Here is an 18,541-nt window from a genome sequence, read left to right on the forward strand (position 1 = left end):
TTGATTTGACATGACTCTGAAGCATTTCTTGGTGAACACACAGCCACATTTTAGGTGTGCGGGCACGTTTCGGAATGTTTTTTGACTTGTTCAAGACAGATCCATCTGACGCCACTTTTGTCGTTTTGTCACCAGTAAACTTCTCAGCAACCGTATCAACGACTTTGTCGTCACGTAACGTTCCACAACGAACACCAGCTGCTCCTGTGTGAGGGCATCGTACCCTTTGCACTGCTCCACTCACACTGACACAGCCCGCAATACGTTTGTTTTGCCACATAAGGGATATAAATAAAATAAATTCTTCATTTGTGTGACCATAGTGTTCGTAGTTGCTTTAAATTCTTGAGACTATTTTTGTTCTGTCGTTGCAACTACAAAAATGCTTGATTTTTTTCACCAGACGAATTTCCCTTTATTGAGGTAAAGCATCATCAGTGGTCTGTAATTAAATTATTTAGATTTTAATTTTTTTTAGATCCAAAAACGGTTCGTTAAGAATATGTTGATTTGTACTTACGGTGTTTTTTCGGCTGATTTCTCGCTTACATCGGGAAATGCCGTCTGCTAGCACATCGCTCACAGTACATAAATACACAGAAACATAATTAAATAGAATTAAACACATACAATAATCTAATTCAAAAAAAGAAAAGAAAATGTTGTAGGTCAAAGACAAAGTAGTGGAAAGGTTATGTTGGCAACAATACAAAACACAAACCACAATGCATACTTGAACAACAAAAACAAACCGAATACGAGTACAGTGGTGTGCATAAAAGTGTGCTGTGAAAAACATAAGAAATGCATAGTGCTGCAGAACATCTAAAAATTAGACCAAAATTATCAGCGTCTAACACAGAAAAATTACGATGTGCTAGCAGACGGCATTTCCCGATGCAAGCGAGAAATCAGCCGAAAAATCACAGTGAGTTCAAATCATCCTATTCTTAACGACCTGTTTTTCGATCTAAAAGCAAATCACAATGTAAATAATTGCTTACCACTGCTGATGCCTTACCTCAATACATCGAAAAGCGTCTCGTGAAAAAAAAACGCATTTTTGTAGTTGCAACGACAGAATAAAAATATCCTCAAAAATAAATAAAATAATTCATGCTTGAAATTAATCAGTTACGTAACGTTCGTCACAGCAATTTTTGAGTAGTGGTTATCGGTCTGGGAGCGTTACCAAATTGGTATAACTGAGCAGACAGGAAAGACTCACACACCATCAGGACGATTTGCCACAAATTTGTTTAACCAGTGTGAGTGCGTCACGGATACGATAAACGAGCTTCAGCGAAAGATGTCACAAAGGAAGCGTTCATCGTGCAGAGCCCTGAAGACAAAACTCTGAATCTCCACGTTCCACAGTCATTCAAGATACCCACTACTTTCTACAACTGCCATCTCGTGTAATGACTACCCTGCTGAAGTGTAGAGGCGATAATCTTCATTCCTGCGAACCGTCCGCGAAAGCAGATGGTTAAATGGGGTAGTTGGGGGGGAGAGGGGGCGAGAGACTAGCACAGTGTGTACACCACGCGACGTACCGCTCACTGGCGCAACTCTATCTGTACAGACAGTGATCTTTACTTGACGAGCCCTAAGTTCGGGAATAATTATCACCGTGAAACAACAATATTGCGTATCTATATTGTATTCAATAAAAATAAAAATAAGGACGCTAATATTAAGAGTGCAATGGTAACTCCACTGTTAAAAATAGAGGAGAGAGTGGACAGGTGGAAAGAGTACATTGAGGACCTCTATGAGAGGGAGGACTTACAGATGACGCCATAGAAGAAGAAATTGGAATCGACAGGGAAGAGCTAGTGGATCGAGTATTAAGATCAGAATTTAGAAGACCTTTGAAAGACTTAAACTCAAATAATGCAAAATGTATTGATAACATTCCATCGAAATTTTTAAGTTACTGGGGGAAGTTGCAGCAAAAGGGTTATTCACGTTGGTGTGTAGAATGTATGACGCTGGCAATATACCATCAGACTTTCGGAAAAACATCATCCTCACACTTCCAAAGTTGCAAGAGTCAAGAAGTGCGAAAATTATCGCATCATCTGCTTGTCAGCTCATGTATCCAAGTTGCTGACAAGTATAACATATGTAAGAATGGAGAAGTAAATTGAGCATCTGTTAGATGACGATCAGTTTGGTTTTAGGAAAGGTAAAGGCAACAGAGAGGCTGTTCTGTCATTGCGATTGATAATGGAAGCAAAATTAAAGAAACATCAAGAAACGTTCATAGGATTTGTCGACCTGGAAAAAGCGTTCGACAACGTCAAATGGTGAGCAAAATAGAGGTAATCTATAGAGAAAGACGGGAAATACACAATATGCACAAGAATCAATGCGGGAAAAATATGTGTGTAAGATCAAGAACGAAGTGCATGGATTAAAAAGGGTGTAAGACAGGTATGTAGCCTTTCGCACCTGCTATTCAATCTATACGTCGAAATAATTATGACGGACATAAAAGTTCTACAGTAGGATTAAAATTCAAGGTGAAAGCATATCAATAACAAGATTCGCTGAAGACCTTCCTATCCTCAGTAAAAGTGAAAAAGAATTACAGTATCTGTTGAACGGAATGAACAATCTAATGAGTACAGAATATAGATTGAGAGTAACTGTTCGTGTAGTAAATCTTCAGACTGTGGCACCACGTTTATTTATTGCTAACTCTATTCGCAACACATTTTGTAAACACCATTCAAGTATATCACTTAACGCAATTGCAAAATTACATCATTTTATGACTTATAATTCAATAGATAAGATGTCATAAACACTGAGACGCGTGAAAGACAAGCTTCTCTTAAAACGGAGCACAAATTACATGGACTTTACTCATTCAGTGCTTGATAATGAGAGCAATTAACGACTTACAACCAACTTCGAAACATAATTTAAAATGTTATATAAGTTTTTTATCGCTTACAGCCCCACAAAATAATAAAAGGAAATCAGTTTATCGCTTATTAAACGTTCATTGTTCCTGCAATAAAACCAGAGCTTTGTGTCTTCACTTATGAACGTTTTATATGCTTAACGTCAAATACATAAAAACTAACACATTCGTGAAGTAATCACACCTTTCAACCTGTTTATTCACGGGAGTTCGATTCTTTAACTAATCGGCGGTTGGTGATATGCACGTCGTTAGTAGTAGTAATTTTTAAAATCAAGATCGTTCACTGTTACACAGTTGACTTAATATTATTAAGCGATCCCCTGACGTAAGAAACAAACGTTTAAAAGGTAGCATATCTCCTTCTGGCAATACGTCAGTTTAAAAAAATAACATTCCGTGTCTAAAATTTTGTTTATTTGTTCGTAAATGTCTTCAGGCCTGGTGAATATTGAAATCTCGGTGATACAACACCGTAGGACACAGCTAGAGGTTATAATTAAAATGTTATGACTGGCCACCTCGTACTTACCTGGTTGAATTCTCTGAGCTACACTAGAGCCACCAACGGCGTTAGCTGAAAGATAGAATAACATTCTACAGCCCTAGGTTCTTTATTTCATTCAAGAAGAAATATTATACCCGCGTGTGGTGCATCCGTTTCATATCTCATCTACATAAGAAATTCTGGAATACGAAGTCCCCCTCCGCCCTAACCCCTTTCCCACAAGAAGCCAAGAAGAGTTTTGTCATCAGAAATCTGCATCGTAATGAAGCGCTGAGGATTCAGGAAGCCCTCAAGTCTAGAGCGAAAACACAGTGGAGAAATTGCTTGCTCTTATCTGAATAACAAAGCCCTATCTGCCCCTCTACGACCATATTCCCGCTCGCCTTTTTTATTCTCTCTTCCTTGATTCGACGTCAAGTTTATACGGTTACAGTCGACGTCTTATCGAAGAAGAAAAAAGACTGAAGCTGATAGAAATCTGACGAATATTGTCACGAGGAGAGCCGGCCCCTTTATTCAGTCTGTTGACACATAACGTAAATACAACGTGAAAAAAAAACGGCGTAAAGAGTGGACCTTCAAAGGGAGAAGCTTTCTTAACACATTGTCTTGGCAAGAATACTCTTTGACAAACTGAGACTGATATTATTCGCCAATTCAGAATAGTATTCGTATCGTCTTCGAGTGTATTGATTATCCTGGAGATGAATTATAATTATTTCAAATAATTCCGGTGTCGCAGATATTAGAATACAAGTGAATTTTAATCACACTTTCAGTAAAAGCTTATTTATATGAAATTGTTGGGCTGAATCACCTTGGACTGTTCCTACTACGCGAATCAGCAGACCGAACTCTGGAAGGCAATCGTCAAACTGAGAATTCCCGTAATCTCAATCGTCAATTGGCCGATAGCCAAAAATCTGTATACACTTTGCAAGATATTTTCAATAGATGGATATTCATCATTGAATCCAAAATGTGGAGAGGCCGAGCCACAGCAGCCGCACTTCACTGATTCCAAAGGTGCAAACCAGCCAACCGATGACAGAAAAAGAGATCTTCTGCATTAATTTTTTTAATTGGTTACTTATTTACAGTGTTAATCCCTACATTTACTAGTTGTTTATCTCATATGATTAATCCATAATTCTTACTGCAGATAAAATACGATAGACAATTATTAACATTCTCAGCTTAAGCATGGTTAGTTGTTTGACTGGGTGAAGGGACCGAATAGCAAGGTCATTGGTCCCATGACCTAGGATGGCAGAAAGCAAGTGAAGAAGAGCACGAACAGCACAGTCCAGTCAACGTGCAAACAAAGAGGGAAATGGGACGCGGAAATGGGGCACCAGGGAAGCAGGAAGAGGAAAGAACAGGAGGGGGGTGGTTGGAAATAGAGAGAGCAGGTGTGTTCCAGAAACGCTACGCGCGGTTGGGTGCCTGCACCACCACCGGCCTGTCCTGACACCCATACCATAGCATTATCACGATACAATGGGGACAACATCAGAGGAAGAAGACACAAGAAAAGGAGAAAGAAAACAGCACACCAGACCAGACAAAAATTTGGGGAAAGGCGGGGAGAAGATGGCTGATGTGGAGGCAAGGTCAAGGCCTCCATATCCAATGCTTACGTTGACTGAGGGACTAATTCCAGAAGCCAGCCGCTGTGGTCGAGTGGTTCTGGGCGCTTCAGTCTGGAACCGCGCTGCTGCTACGGTCGCAGGTTCGAATCCTGCCTCGGGCATGGATGTGTGTGATGTCCTTAGGTTAGTTAGGTTTAAGTAGTTCTAAGTTCTAGGGGACTGATGACCTCAGAAGTTAAGTCCCTTAGTGCTCAGAGCCATCTGAACCATTTTTAACTAATTCCAGAGGAAGATTCAAGGACTTACATCTGAGAGTACAAACCAGTGTCACGAAGAAAACCAAGAACAGATATGACCACGCAAGGGTCGTCCGCTAAAACCTCAGACGTGGGAGGACATATTTAGTGCAAAGGGACAAAAGGCAGGGCCAGTCCAGCGAATTATGGGTCACTATGAGTGGAGCCCAGCAACTACAAAGGCGGCAGCGGCTCATTTTGGAGTAAAAAACCTTAGTTCAACCTACTGTGGCCAGGATAAAGTGGGCAGAGGATGGCAAATTCCCGCCAGAAGGGGCAGAGGTAAGAACGGCACATGGTGGCAGTCCCATTGATGGCGCAAAGTTTATTAGACAAGGGGGTAGCTTCCCTAGATGGAGCCCACGATTGAGAAAAAAGGAATCTGATGTAAAGCCAAAAATCCGGCGCCGGAATGGTCAAGGGGTAGGTGGTAGCGTTGTGATCTTTGCGCAGTCTGTATAGGGTGATTTAAAATTCCTATTACAGGCTTCTAGGGATTGTAGAGGGGACTTAGATGAAGTTTTGGTAAGGAACCAGTGTCCGGAAATGTACCGTTTGGATAGAAAATAAGTTTGAAGATCGGGCGACATTGAAGAGGGCGTCCTTCGCTACGTAGAAGAGACCCCGAGGACAAGAACTCGAAATATTTGTCCATGTTATGTTTTCTTACAGCACACAGGTCAGAGCTTGTCGTCTCGGCTGTGTGTGTACGGTGAAGCGGGAGATTTCAAAGTTGTCCGATCTTCAAACTGATTTTACATCGAAACGATACAGTTCGAGACAACGGTACCTTATCAAAACTTCATCTACTAAGCCCCCTCTACAACCCCTAAAAGCCTGTAATAGGAATTTTGAATCACCGTATAAAAGACATTCAACAAGAAATAAGCTGCAGACCATAAAATGAAACCCTCCGACTGGATCTTAATGCCATTGGCTATGGAAGGTGTGGTCCCTGTAAGAGTGCTAGGTCTATTTCAATTTCTCTTCGCAGTTTCGTTCAGAAACTGGTTAATATCTTCTTGCATTCACTGATAGCAGCACGATGTAACACGAAACCGATCATGTGATTGCCTACGCCTGTAGGGCAGGTTTGAAACTGATTGTTGTTGACAAGGCGTAACACTCGTTTGCTGTCCCTGTATGTTATCAGATTTGTACGGCCGCTATTGTTACACCGTGTTACAAGGCTGCAAATGGTAGTTACACCGTTTCTTGCAGACATGTTGGATGCTAGTGCAACTTTATTCACGGTGTGGTCATAGACATCTCCTTGCTGCCATTCCGTTACGTCTTCACGCCGACCCATCTTCCTGTTTCCTGACAACCGACTGTAGTATACTCATCACTTCGCTGCCACAACCTACGTCACAGTTCAAATGGTTCAAATGGCTCTGAGCACTATGGGACTTAACAGCTATGGTCATCAGTCCCCTAGAACTTAGAACTACTTAAACCTAACGAACCTAAGGACGTCACACAACACCCAGTCATCACGAGGCAGAGAAAATCCCTGACCCCGCCGGGAATCGAACCCGGGAACCCGGGCATGGGAAGCGAGAACGCTACCGCACGACCACGAGCTGCGGACTACGTCACAGTTGGAGGCCCACATGCCCACCTGGTAGCAATTGTGCAGCTGCTGAGGCTGTTCTCCGCGACCTTAAAAACTGCAGTATGAGTTTGTTAGTGTTTATTTAAGGCGTTCAAGGTGTAACACCTTCCACTTCCTTCAGTGTACAAAGCAACTTATCTAATGGTCATTGCCATTTTGATAAAAAATATTAATAACAGGCTATTAAAATACCCCAAAACGCTCATAGCGAATGAAACGACGTAATTTCTGTCTGCGTTTCGTCTCGGGAACACAAAGAAAACTGTAATGGACAGATTTACACAGATTAGTAATTAACATATTTGCTAAACGGAACAACACTCTTCGAATTTATCACACTGCGTGGCGAACTCATGGGACCGCAATGGCACACGTGGCTGAGGCTTATGCGATACATTTGCGTCCGTACGGTCCTGACAGAAATGCTCTCCTGACGCCCCACATTCAAATCTTCCGCCATCTGACTGAAGGTGGAAACCTCGTATAGCTGTGCGGAAGCGACGTGATGTCATTTCGTCAAACACTTGCCATGAACATTAAATATCGTATGGCTTCGTTGGCTGAGATATACGACGGGCTGGATTCAGCCACCTATCGTTGTACTTCTTCCGTGTACACTGTCCACATTCTTTGCAAGAATGTGAGAGTTGCGTCATATGTGTATTTATAGAGTGCAGGTGAGTGTAATGGATGCGTGTACAATGTAGTTCAACTGAAGGGCCAAAGAAACTGGAATAGGCATGCGTATTCAGATACAGAGATAGGCAAACAGGCAGATTACAGCGCTGCGGTCGGCAACGCCTATATAACACAACAACAGTCTGGCACAGTTGTTAGATCGGTTACTGCTGCTACAATGGCAGCTTATCAAGATTTAAATGAGTCCGACCATGGTGCTATAGTCGGCGAATAAGCGATGGAACACAGCATCTCCGAGGTAGCGATGAAGTGGGGATTTTCCCGTGCGACCATTTGACGAGTGTACCGTGAATATCAGGAACCCAGATTTCCGACATCGCATCGGCCGGAGAAAGATCATGCACGAACGGGACCAACGACGACTGAAGAGAATCGTTCAGAGTGACTGAAGTGCAACCCTTCCGCAAATTGCTGCAGATTTCAATGCTGGTTCATCAACAAGAGTCAGCGTGAGAACCATTCAACGAAACATAGCCGGTATGGGCTTTCGGAACAGAAGACCCACTCGTGTGCCCTTCATGACTGCACGACACAATGCTTTACTCCTCGCCTGGGAACGTCAACACCGATACTGGACTGTTGACGGCTGGAAAAATGTTGCCTGGTCGGAAGAGTCTCATTTCAAATTATATTGAGCGGATAGACGAGTACGGATATGGAGACAACCTCACGAATCCATGGACCCTGCATGTCAGCAGGGGACTGTTCAAGCTGGTAGAGGCTCTGTAATGGTGGTGGGTCGTATGTAGTTGGAGTGATATGGGACCCCTGATATGTCTAGTTACGATTCTGACAGGTGACACGTACGTAAACATACCGTCTGATAACCTGCATCCATTCATGTCCATTGTGCATTCCGACGGACTTGGACAATACCAGCAAGACAATGCGACACCCCACACGCCCAGAATCGCTTCAGAGTGGCTCCAGAAACTCTCTTCTGAGTTTTAACACTTCCGCTGACCACCAAACTCCCTAGATATGAATATTATTGAGCATATCTGGGATGCCTTGCAACGTGTTGTTCAGGAGAAATCCCCACCCCATCGTACTCTTACGGATTTATGGAAAGTGGATTCAAGGTGCGAGTTCCCTCCAGCACTTCTGCGTGCTCTCTGGAGCCCTACTCGGTATTAGGCAGGTGTACCAGTTTCTTTGGCTCACCAGTGTATGATGATCGTGAGAGAAGAGAGAGGATGAAAATCGGTGCCGGCACATAGCCTGCTTCACTCGAATAGCAGCGAGGCCGCCGCCAAGCTTAATTTCCGCATCCGACGGACGCATCTCCATCAACGGTGTCACGTGCATTCACTTAATGAGACAATGCGGAGAAGTTCGGAATTTAATGCAGGTTATTTGATCAATGATGTGATCAGCATCTTCACGCCGCGACCTTTCGTGCCCTTGCCAGTCAGGTACTGACAGTGAAAAATTTTGTACCACCAATATTCGAAGCGGCTTACTTCCGAGTGGATCGCGACGTCGCTGACACTCACTAGTGACCCCGACTACGAAGGCGGATTAACGCCTGCGACTCGTTAAGCGAGTGTAAACATTGTTTTGCAATCCTGATGATCAAAAATAGGCACTGTTGGCCTCTGAAAGCGGAATTCTAGTGCAATCTTGTACTACAAGCCATGCGTCTTTCACCGACTATCGTCCCACGTTCAAAGAGAGTTAGCTCGCAACGTGCTTCCATGTCCACAACACACATGACTGTAAGAAACTGTTGTTCAGGCCATATGCGGCCTAGCGGCGACGTTTCGGCGTCACGTACTAACCATCTTCAAATGGAGCAAACTTCCTGTGACTTTTCACCACTCTGTTCACTGATACTAAAAAACTGAGTACCCGCCATGGCCCGGGTATCTATATATTACATTCTTCTCTTAGTCCATCTCGCCCACCCTCCTCTCTCTGACCGTCTCCTCCTTCTTCGTTTCTCTGTCCATCTCCTACTCCCTCTCTCCCTGACTATGTTCTCTGCTCTCCTCTGTACATCTCGTCCTCTTTATTTTTTCTTTCCATCTCTTCCTGTTCCCTTTCTCTGTCCATTTTATCCTCCCCCAGTCCCTGTCCATCTCATTCTCACCCATATCTGTGCCCATATTCCCCTTATACCTCTCTGTCTTTCCCCCCTTATCTCTCCACTTTATCACTACCACCCCAATACCAGGCTGGTGGTTCTTACCACCATAATATATCTTTCCAGATCGTAACTAATACGTGTTTCAAATTTGGCTGAAATTGTTCGAGGGTTTTATGATGAGCTTTTTTCACGTGGCTTTGCCACCACACCCACGTGTTGAATATATTTTACATACTTTTAAAATATGTCACATCTGATTGTATACGTATTTCACCTGTATCACTTGCGAATTTGGCCCAGCAGTTTCAGTTTCACATTCCTCGTATCTTCCGAACTACATGTTCTACTACTATGACATAATTTTGCAGGTAGATCCATTTGTGTATCCAGGTAATGCCTGCAAAATGTTTTGTCAATAGAGTTAGTACTAAAGAAGTAATAGATTAAAACGTCGTACACACATCAAAAATGTTTTGCATCACCCCGGTTCCCAGAACTCCTGAAAATAGACGTTGACTGTGGATATTCTATCACAGACACAGTCCCCTTCATTGTTGTGAGGTGTCACTAAACCCTTCCAAAGATGTAAATATGAGCAGCGCCTATTAGACGGAGGGTGCCGGCAGCCGACCAGTTCCAGTCATTCCACCAAGAGGGAGGTACACACCTCGTGTTGTCTGTAATTCAACCATGCCTAGACGGTCAATGCCGCGGTTCCATTGCGTCCCCATTTTTACTTTGTGCCAGGAAGGGCTCTCAACACTGGAAGTGTCCAACGTCTCGGAGGTGAACCAAACCAGTGTTGTTCGGACATGGAGGAGATGCACAGAGACAGGAACTGTCGCTGATATGCCTCGCTCAGGTCGCCCAATGGCTACTACAGCAGTGGATGACCGCTACCTACGGATCATGGCTCGGAGGAACCCTGACAGCACCGCCACCATGTTCAATAATGCTTTTCGTGCAGCCACAGGACGTCGTGTTACGACTCAAACTGTGCGCAATAGGCTGCATGATGCGCAAACTTCACTCCCGACGTCCATGGCGTGATCAACCTTTGCCACCATGACACCATGCAGCGTGGTAGAGATGGGCCCAATAACATGCGGAGTGGACCGCTCAGTATTGGCATCACGTTCTCTTCACCGATGAGTGTCGCATATTCCTTCAACCAGACAATCGTCGGAGACGTGTTTGGAGGTAACCCGGTCAGGCTGAACGCCTTAGACAAACACTCCAGCGAGTGCTGTAATGTGGAGCTTCCCTGCTGATTTAGGGTGGCATTACATGGGGCCGACGTACACCGCTGGTGGTCACGGAAGGGGCCGTAACGGCTGTACGACACGTGAATGCCATCCTCCGACCGATAGTGCAACCATATCAGCAGCATACTGGAGAGGCATTCGTCTTCATGGACGAAAACTCGCGCCGTGATCGTGCACATCATGTGAATGACTTCCTTCAGGATAACGATATCGCTCTACTAGAGTGACCAGCATGTTCTCCAGACATGAACCCTATCGGACATGCCTGGGATAGATTGAAAAGGCCTGTTTGTGGACGACGTGACCAACCAAACACTCTGAGGTATCTACGCCGAATCGCCGTTGATGAGTGGGACAATCTGGACCAACAGTGCCTTGATGAACTTGTGGATAGTATGCCACGACGATTAAAAGCATACATCAATGCAAGAGGACGTGCTACTAGGTATTAGAGGTACCAGTGTGTACAGCAGTCTGGACCACCACCTCTGAAGGTCTCGCTGTATGGTGGTACAATATGCAATGTGCGGTTTTCACGCGCAATAAAAAGGGCGGAAATAATGTTTGTGTTATCTCTAGTCCAATTTCCTGTACAGGTTCCGGAACTCTCGGAACCGAGGAGATGCAAAACTTTTTTTGATGTGTGTAAATGCTGCGGCAATTTATCACGCGTCTCAGTGTCTATAACATCGTATCACCTGAACTAATATGTGTCGTACAATGAAACTTTTTGGTGCATTCAGTGATGTGTGTGAATACTATCTGCATAATTTTTCTCGAATACAGTTAGCAATAAAAAAATTAAAACGTCACTCTTCATGCTGCAGTTTTACTGCGTGAACAGCGAAAATGTAGTGAACGATAAACTTTTTTCTATCATTCTGTGGAGGTTGTCAGCCAGAAAAAATTTCGTAAAGGTTTGAAATTATGTGTAAAGTTAGTTAAGTTCACTAAGCGCGCTGACTCCCATATAGTGGTTGTCTAAAGTAATATTCACGCATGGTGAACTGCGCTGCTTTTTTACTCCCATTCCTTTAATAGGTAGGTGGTTCTTAACCCCAGGGCGATTCGTTCCGGACAGTAAATGATAAGTATATCAAGTTCGGTTGAAATCGGTCTAGCGGTTTAGAAGATGTGGTGGTATATACTGACGATAAAGAAATCTCAACACCAAGAAGGAATTGTGCGACATAAACGAAAATTGGTAAGCATTATTCTCACATACGAATCTATTCAGATTTCGTGTCACTCGCATAGCTGTGGCGCTAGTAGCACATTGAGTATGAAAATACGATTGCTGTAAATACACGTTGTAGTGGTCGTCAGCGTCAGTTACCTTTGAGAACGGGCGTGGTCAGTTGATGTTTGATTGAGTTTGAACAGGGTCGTGTAATAGGGCTGCGCCAAGCTATACGTTCTTTCTGCGATACTGCATAAAGACGACACAAATACAGCCACTGTACATTATTGGTACCAGCTGTGCTCACAAGAGTGTACAGTCCCAAGAAGACCGGGCTCCCGATTGCCACGTAGCACTACCGGGGGGAAGGTCATAGTGTTCGATGCAAGGCTCTGCATCTGTAGCTGCAATGTGAGCAACAGATGGAGGCACAATGACGCAACGAACTGTTACAAATCGGTTACTACAACGACATCTCCAAGCCCAACGCCATTCAGCGTGCACCCACTAACCCCAAACCACCGTCCTTTGCTGCTTCAATGGCGGCAAGGGAGAGCTAGTTGAAGGACAGGGTGGAGGTCTGTTGTGTTTTCTGATGACAGCTGGTTCTGCTTCGGTGCAAGTGATGGCCGTGTGTTGGTCATAAGGAGGCCAGTTTACCAGCAACCAACCTGTCTGCGTGCTACACACACTGGACCTACACCTGGAGTTACCGTCTGAGCTGCGATTTCGTGTGACAGCAGAAGCACTCTCATGCTTATCCCACGCACCCTGACTGCAAATTTTTATGTCAGTCTGTTGATTCGACCTATTGTGCTGCCATTCATGAACAGCACTCCAGGGGGTATTTCCCAATCGGATAACGCTCGCCCATATATCGCTGCTGTAATCCAACATGCTCTAAAGAGTATCGACATGTTGCCTTGGCCTGCTCGATCGCCAGATCTGTCTACAACCGAGCACGTAGGGGACGTCATCGGACGAAAACTTCAGCGTCATCCACAACCAGTATTATATGTCGCTGTATTGACCGACCAAGTGCAACAGGCATGGAACTGATATTTCCAATGGCTTATGTCATGCTTACATTAACCTGTAATATTGTTATGTTAATCACATGAATATGTTACCTCAACAATGGATTCCCGAAATTTCATTGTTGTTGTTGTTGTGGTCTTCAGTCCTGAGACTGGTTTGATGCAGCTCTCCACGCTACTCTATCCTACGCAAGCTTCTTCATCTCCCAGTACGTACTGCAGTTTACATCCTTCTGAATCTGCTTAGTGTATTCATCTCTTGGTCTCCCTCTACGATTTTTACCCTCCACTCTGCCCTCTAATACTAAATTGGTAATCCCTTGATGCCTCAGAACATGTCCTACCAACCTATCCCTTCTTCTAGTCAAGTTGTGCCACAAACTCCTCTTCTTCCCAATTCTATTCAGTACCTCCTCATTAGTTATGTGATCTATCCAGCTAATCTTCAGCATTCTTCTGTAGCACCACATTTCCAAAGCTTCTATTCTCTTCTTGTCCAAACTATTTACCGTCCATGTTTCACTTCCATACATGGCTACACTCCATACAAATACTTTCAGAAACGACTTCCTGACACTTAAATCTATACTTGAAGTTAACAAATTTCTCTTCTTCAGAAACGCTTTCCTTGCCATTGCCAGTCTTCATTTGATATCCTCTCTACTTCGACCATCATCAGTTATTTTGCTCCCCAAATAGCAAAACTCCTTTACTACTTTAAGTGTCTCATTTCATAATCTAATTCCCTCAGCATCACCCGACTAAATTCGACTACATTCCATTATCCTCGTTTTGGTTTTGTTGATGTTCATCTTATATCCTCCTTTCAAGACACTGTCCATTCCTTTCAACTGCTCTTCCAAGTCCTTTGCTGTCTCTGACAGAATTACAATGTCATCGGCGAACCTTAAAGTTTTTATTTCTTCTCCGTGGATTTTAATACCTACTCCGAATTTCTCTTTTGTTTCTTTTACTGCTTGCTCAATATACAGATTGAACAACATCGGGGAGAGGCTACAACCCTGTCTCACTCCCTTCCCAACCACTGCTTCCCTTTCATGTCCCTCGACTCTCATAACTGCCATCTGGTTTCTGTACAAATTGTAAATAGCCTTTCGCTCTCTATATTTTACACCTGCCACTTGCAGAATTTGAAAGAGAGTCAACATTGTCAAAAGATTTCTCTAAGTCCACAAATGCTAGAAACGTAGGTTTGCCTTATCTTAATCTAGCTTCTAAAATAAGTCGTAGGGTCAGTATTGCCCCACGTGTTCCCATATTTCTACGGAATTCAAACTGATCTTCCCCGAGGTCGGCTTCTACCAGTTTTTCCATTCGTCTGTAAAGAATTCGCGTTGGTATTTTGCAGCCGTGACTTATTAAACTGATAGTTCGGTAATTTTCACATCTGTCAACGCCTGCTTTCTTTGGGACTGGAAATTTCAATATTTTACATTAATTTTTTTTGTTGCCACTTTTTACGTTAGTATATATACGCTCATCCATTTTTATAATGTGTATGGATATCTACCCATTGGGGTGTCACAATACTTGCTTTTCGATGTAAATTAATGATGACTACCACGTTTGGCGCCACCAAAATGCATGAGATCAGAAGAATTACAGCTGCACACTAAATATCTTCCAGACGCTCCAAACTACCCCTTTGAACTAGGCAGTAGAAGCCAGAAGATACGTCATACGTACACGAGCTCTAAAAGGAAAATGCCAATGAAATATTAATAATGCCACAAAAAGTGTTCACGGAAATGTACTCGGACACGAACTAGAAAAGACCGGTAGCGGGGCTTAATGGACGCATTCAGCGTCTAGTTAGTTAGCCGAGCCTCAGCGGGCGGCTTCAGGCTGCTCAATTTCGGATAACTGCATCAGCAGAGACGCGCGGCAGTTGAGCGTTGACGAAAGTTCCCAAATTGGGACCTCCTGCTGTCGTGCGGGCTTCATACAACTCGCAGAAGGGCCACCAAAGCTGCATGTTTAGCCACAGACGAGAGCAAACACAGCTACATAAACTTCTGAGTGCCGACTTTAGTGATGGTTTTGACGTTCTGTCGCAGCATATATTGCTCCGTTACAACGTTAAGAGACGTTACTATAGTGCGACGCAATACCCTATGAATTACTATATGAAAAGCCAAATTACATCATCATACAGGATGTACTATAATTATAGTGCAAACTGAATTGGGTGAAAGTATACTATAAGAGAAGCAACGACATTTCAGTAAAGATGGATCTGCAAACGAGCCCCTTAGTCGGTAATTCCTGCTGCTGAATTCAGTGTGAAATATTGTCCGAGTTAGTACAGATCTATTTGGGATGTAAATTTTTCGAATAAGTTTCCATCTAATTGGGCTCAATTTCATCATGCCCTACTTTAGCAACAAATACAATAGTAAAATTGAAAGCTTCTGGGTTATGATAGCGTGTTACATCTCTTCTAAAAGATCGACGTTTCGACCCCTCTGCTGGGATATTCTTCAGGATTCTGTAGTGTTCGCCGGCCGGGGTGGTCGAGCGGTTCTAGGCGCTACAGTCTGGAACCGCGCGACCGCTACGGTCGCAGGTTCGAATCCTGCCTCGGTCATGGATGTGTGTGATGTCCTTAGGTGTTTATGTAGTTCTAAGTTCTAGGGGACGGATGACCTCAGAAGTTAAGCCCCATAGTGCTCAGAGGCATTTGAACCATTCTGTGGTGTTCACTGTTGACTGAACAATGTCAGAGTCCAGCTTTCTGTTATAAGGGGGATTTTTCCTACGCTTGTGCTGGAGAAGTGGGTACATTTCTTGTGGCTACTATTAGTGGGCCATCGTCATTCATTAGAAAGGGGCTTTTTCCCTTCCAAATTCCTTCCCTCTCCCTCCCCCCTTTCTAACCAATGGCGATGGCTAAGCAGTGGTAGACAAAGAGATTTAACCAATAATTCGCTTCCTCGGCATCAGTGCGGGAATGCTTCACTCACTACAACGTAATCTCAATTCAACGCGACGGGCGTAGACCACCTTACTGGGTTAGCCTGTACGGCCAATGGTATCACTCTACTGGTCGGAAACAATGTTTTGCTGCATGAATAATCTCCCCATCATCCACGTACTGCTTCCGCATAGATGGTCCTTCGTTTCTCTTCGTGGTCTTCTGTTAGTTGGCAAGGAAGCCGGCGGACACACACTTTTGGTTACCCTAATTGGTAGACGAGTGTATCAGCAGGATCAACAGAGACGCCCAGTCGTGCAGCGAGGTGTTTCATTGTGATCCGCCGAATGAGAGTGTCCGCACGTTCCAACATTACGAGAGTCACAGCTGTGTGCGGCCAGCCGGCACGCGGGAGATCGGACATTTCGTTTAACGACTCACGACTCGATAACGGCACGTTTGCAGACCGGTTTTTACGTGGACAATACTTTCACCCGCGTCACTTTTCTCTGTCTGTATTCAGGGTGAACATTAATGTGACTGACAAACTACAGGGACCAATTCTTGAGTGGAAGTGGAGGAAAAAAGGTCCTATGAACATCTGTCCTGTAAATGCATTGTTGCCGCGGTAGATGGCGCTGACGAATGGAAGTTCCTCTGACGACGTGCCATGTGTCTGCTGTGTCCTGCAGGCGTGCGATTGATGCAGCAGAATGGTCCGGTATTTATGTTGGTAACAAGCCGGAATGGTGATTTTGTTCGGCCAAGAAGATGAAAATCGTCGAGATGCAGCATGGCTGCAACAACACAAGTACCTTCGCAGACACCAACGACATCAGGCAACATTTCAGGCCCTTTTTGGGCGTTTGTGCGACCATGGGTCCTTGCAGACATAAGAATGTGTAGGGAGGAGGCAGACCGTGCGTACACCAGTGTTGCAAGACCAGTTTCTTCAGAACATTCAGCGAGTCCTAGAACAAGCTCCAGGCGAGTGTCCCGCCAACATGGCGTAGACCAGAGTACGATTATGTGTATCCTGCATGACAACTACTATTCCTATCACCTGCAACGAGAGCAAGGATCATCAGCAGCGGATTTTCCTCTACAGGAAACTCTTTGTCTTTGGTTTTTGCGACAGACCATCACAACTATGGAACTTCTGTCATCAGGCCTCTTTAGCTACGAAGCAAGCTTAGCAGAACTGGCATCATCAGTTCGCATAATCGTCACCTGAGGGGAGGGGCCCAATTCTATATCAACACCCATTTTCGTTTTTTGGGCACCCATAGGTTTACATTTTAATTTTACCAGGATTTGGTATTATCTCACATATTGTATGTCAAGAAAAAGGGAAAATCGAATCATTTGGAACATAAGGTATAATTTACGCCATCCTCGGGGAATGGTTGAGGCGTCTCATCAGCATCGATTCAGCATCAGGGTGTGGCCAGGTATTCTTGGCGACCACATACTTGGACCCGTTATCATTCTACAACGCCTCGACGGAGTAACGTCCTGAACTACACTACTGGCCATTAAAATTGGTACACCAAGAAGAAATGCAAATGATAAACGGGTATTCATTGGACAAATATAATATACTAGAACTTACATGTGATTACATTTTCACGCAATTTGGGTGCATAAATCCTGAGAAATCAGTACCCAGAACAACCACCTCTGGCCGTAATAACGGCCTTAATACGCCTGGGCATTGAATCAAACAGAGCTTGGATGGCGTGTACAGGTACAGCTGCTCATGCAGCTTCAACACGATACCACAGTTCATCAAGAGTAGTGACTGGCGTATTGTGACGAGCCAGTTGCTCTGCCACCATTGACCAGGCGTTTTCAATTGATGAGAGATCTGGAGAATGTGCTGGCTAGAGTAGCATTCGAACATTTTCTGTATCCAGAAAGGCCCGTGCAAGACCTGCAACATGCGGTCGTGCATTATCCTGCTGAAATGTAGGGTTTCGCAGGGATCGAATGAAGGGTAGAGCCACGGGTCGTAACACATCTGAAATGTAACGTCCACTTTTCAAAGTGCCGTCAGTGCGAACAAGAGGTGACCGAGACGTGTAACCAATGGCACCCCATACCATCACGCCGGGTGATACGCCAGTACGGCGATCACGAATACACGCTTCCAATGTGCGTTCACCGCGATGTCTGCAAACACGAATGCGACCATCATGATGCCGTAAACAGAACCCGGATCATTCCAGAAAATGACGTTTTGCCATTCCTGCACCCAGGTTCGTCGTTGAGTACACCATCGCAGGCGCTCCCATCTGTGATGCAGCGTCAAGGGTAACCGCAGCCATGGTCTCCGAACTGATAGTCAATCCTGCTGCAAACGTCGTCGAACTAGATGGTTGTTGTCTTGC

Source organism: Schistocerca piceifrons, chromosome 2 (genome assembly GCF_021461385.2).
Source record: "Schistocerca piceifrons isolate TAMUIC-IGC-003096 chromosome 2, iqSchPice1.1, whole genome shotgun sequence".
NCBI lineage: Eukaryota > Metazoa > Arthropoda > Insecta > Orthoptera > Acrididae > Schistocerca > Schistocerca piceifrons.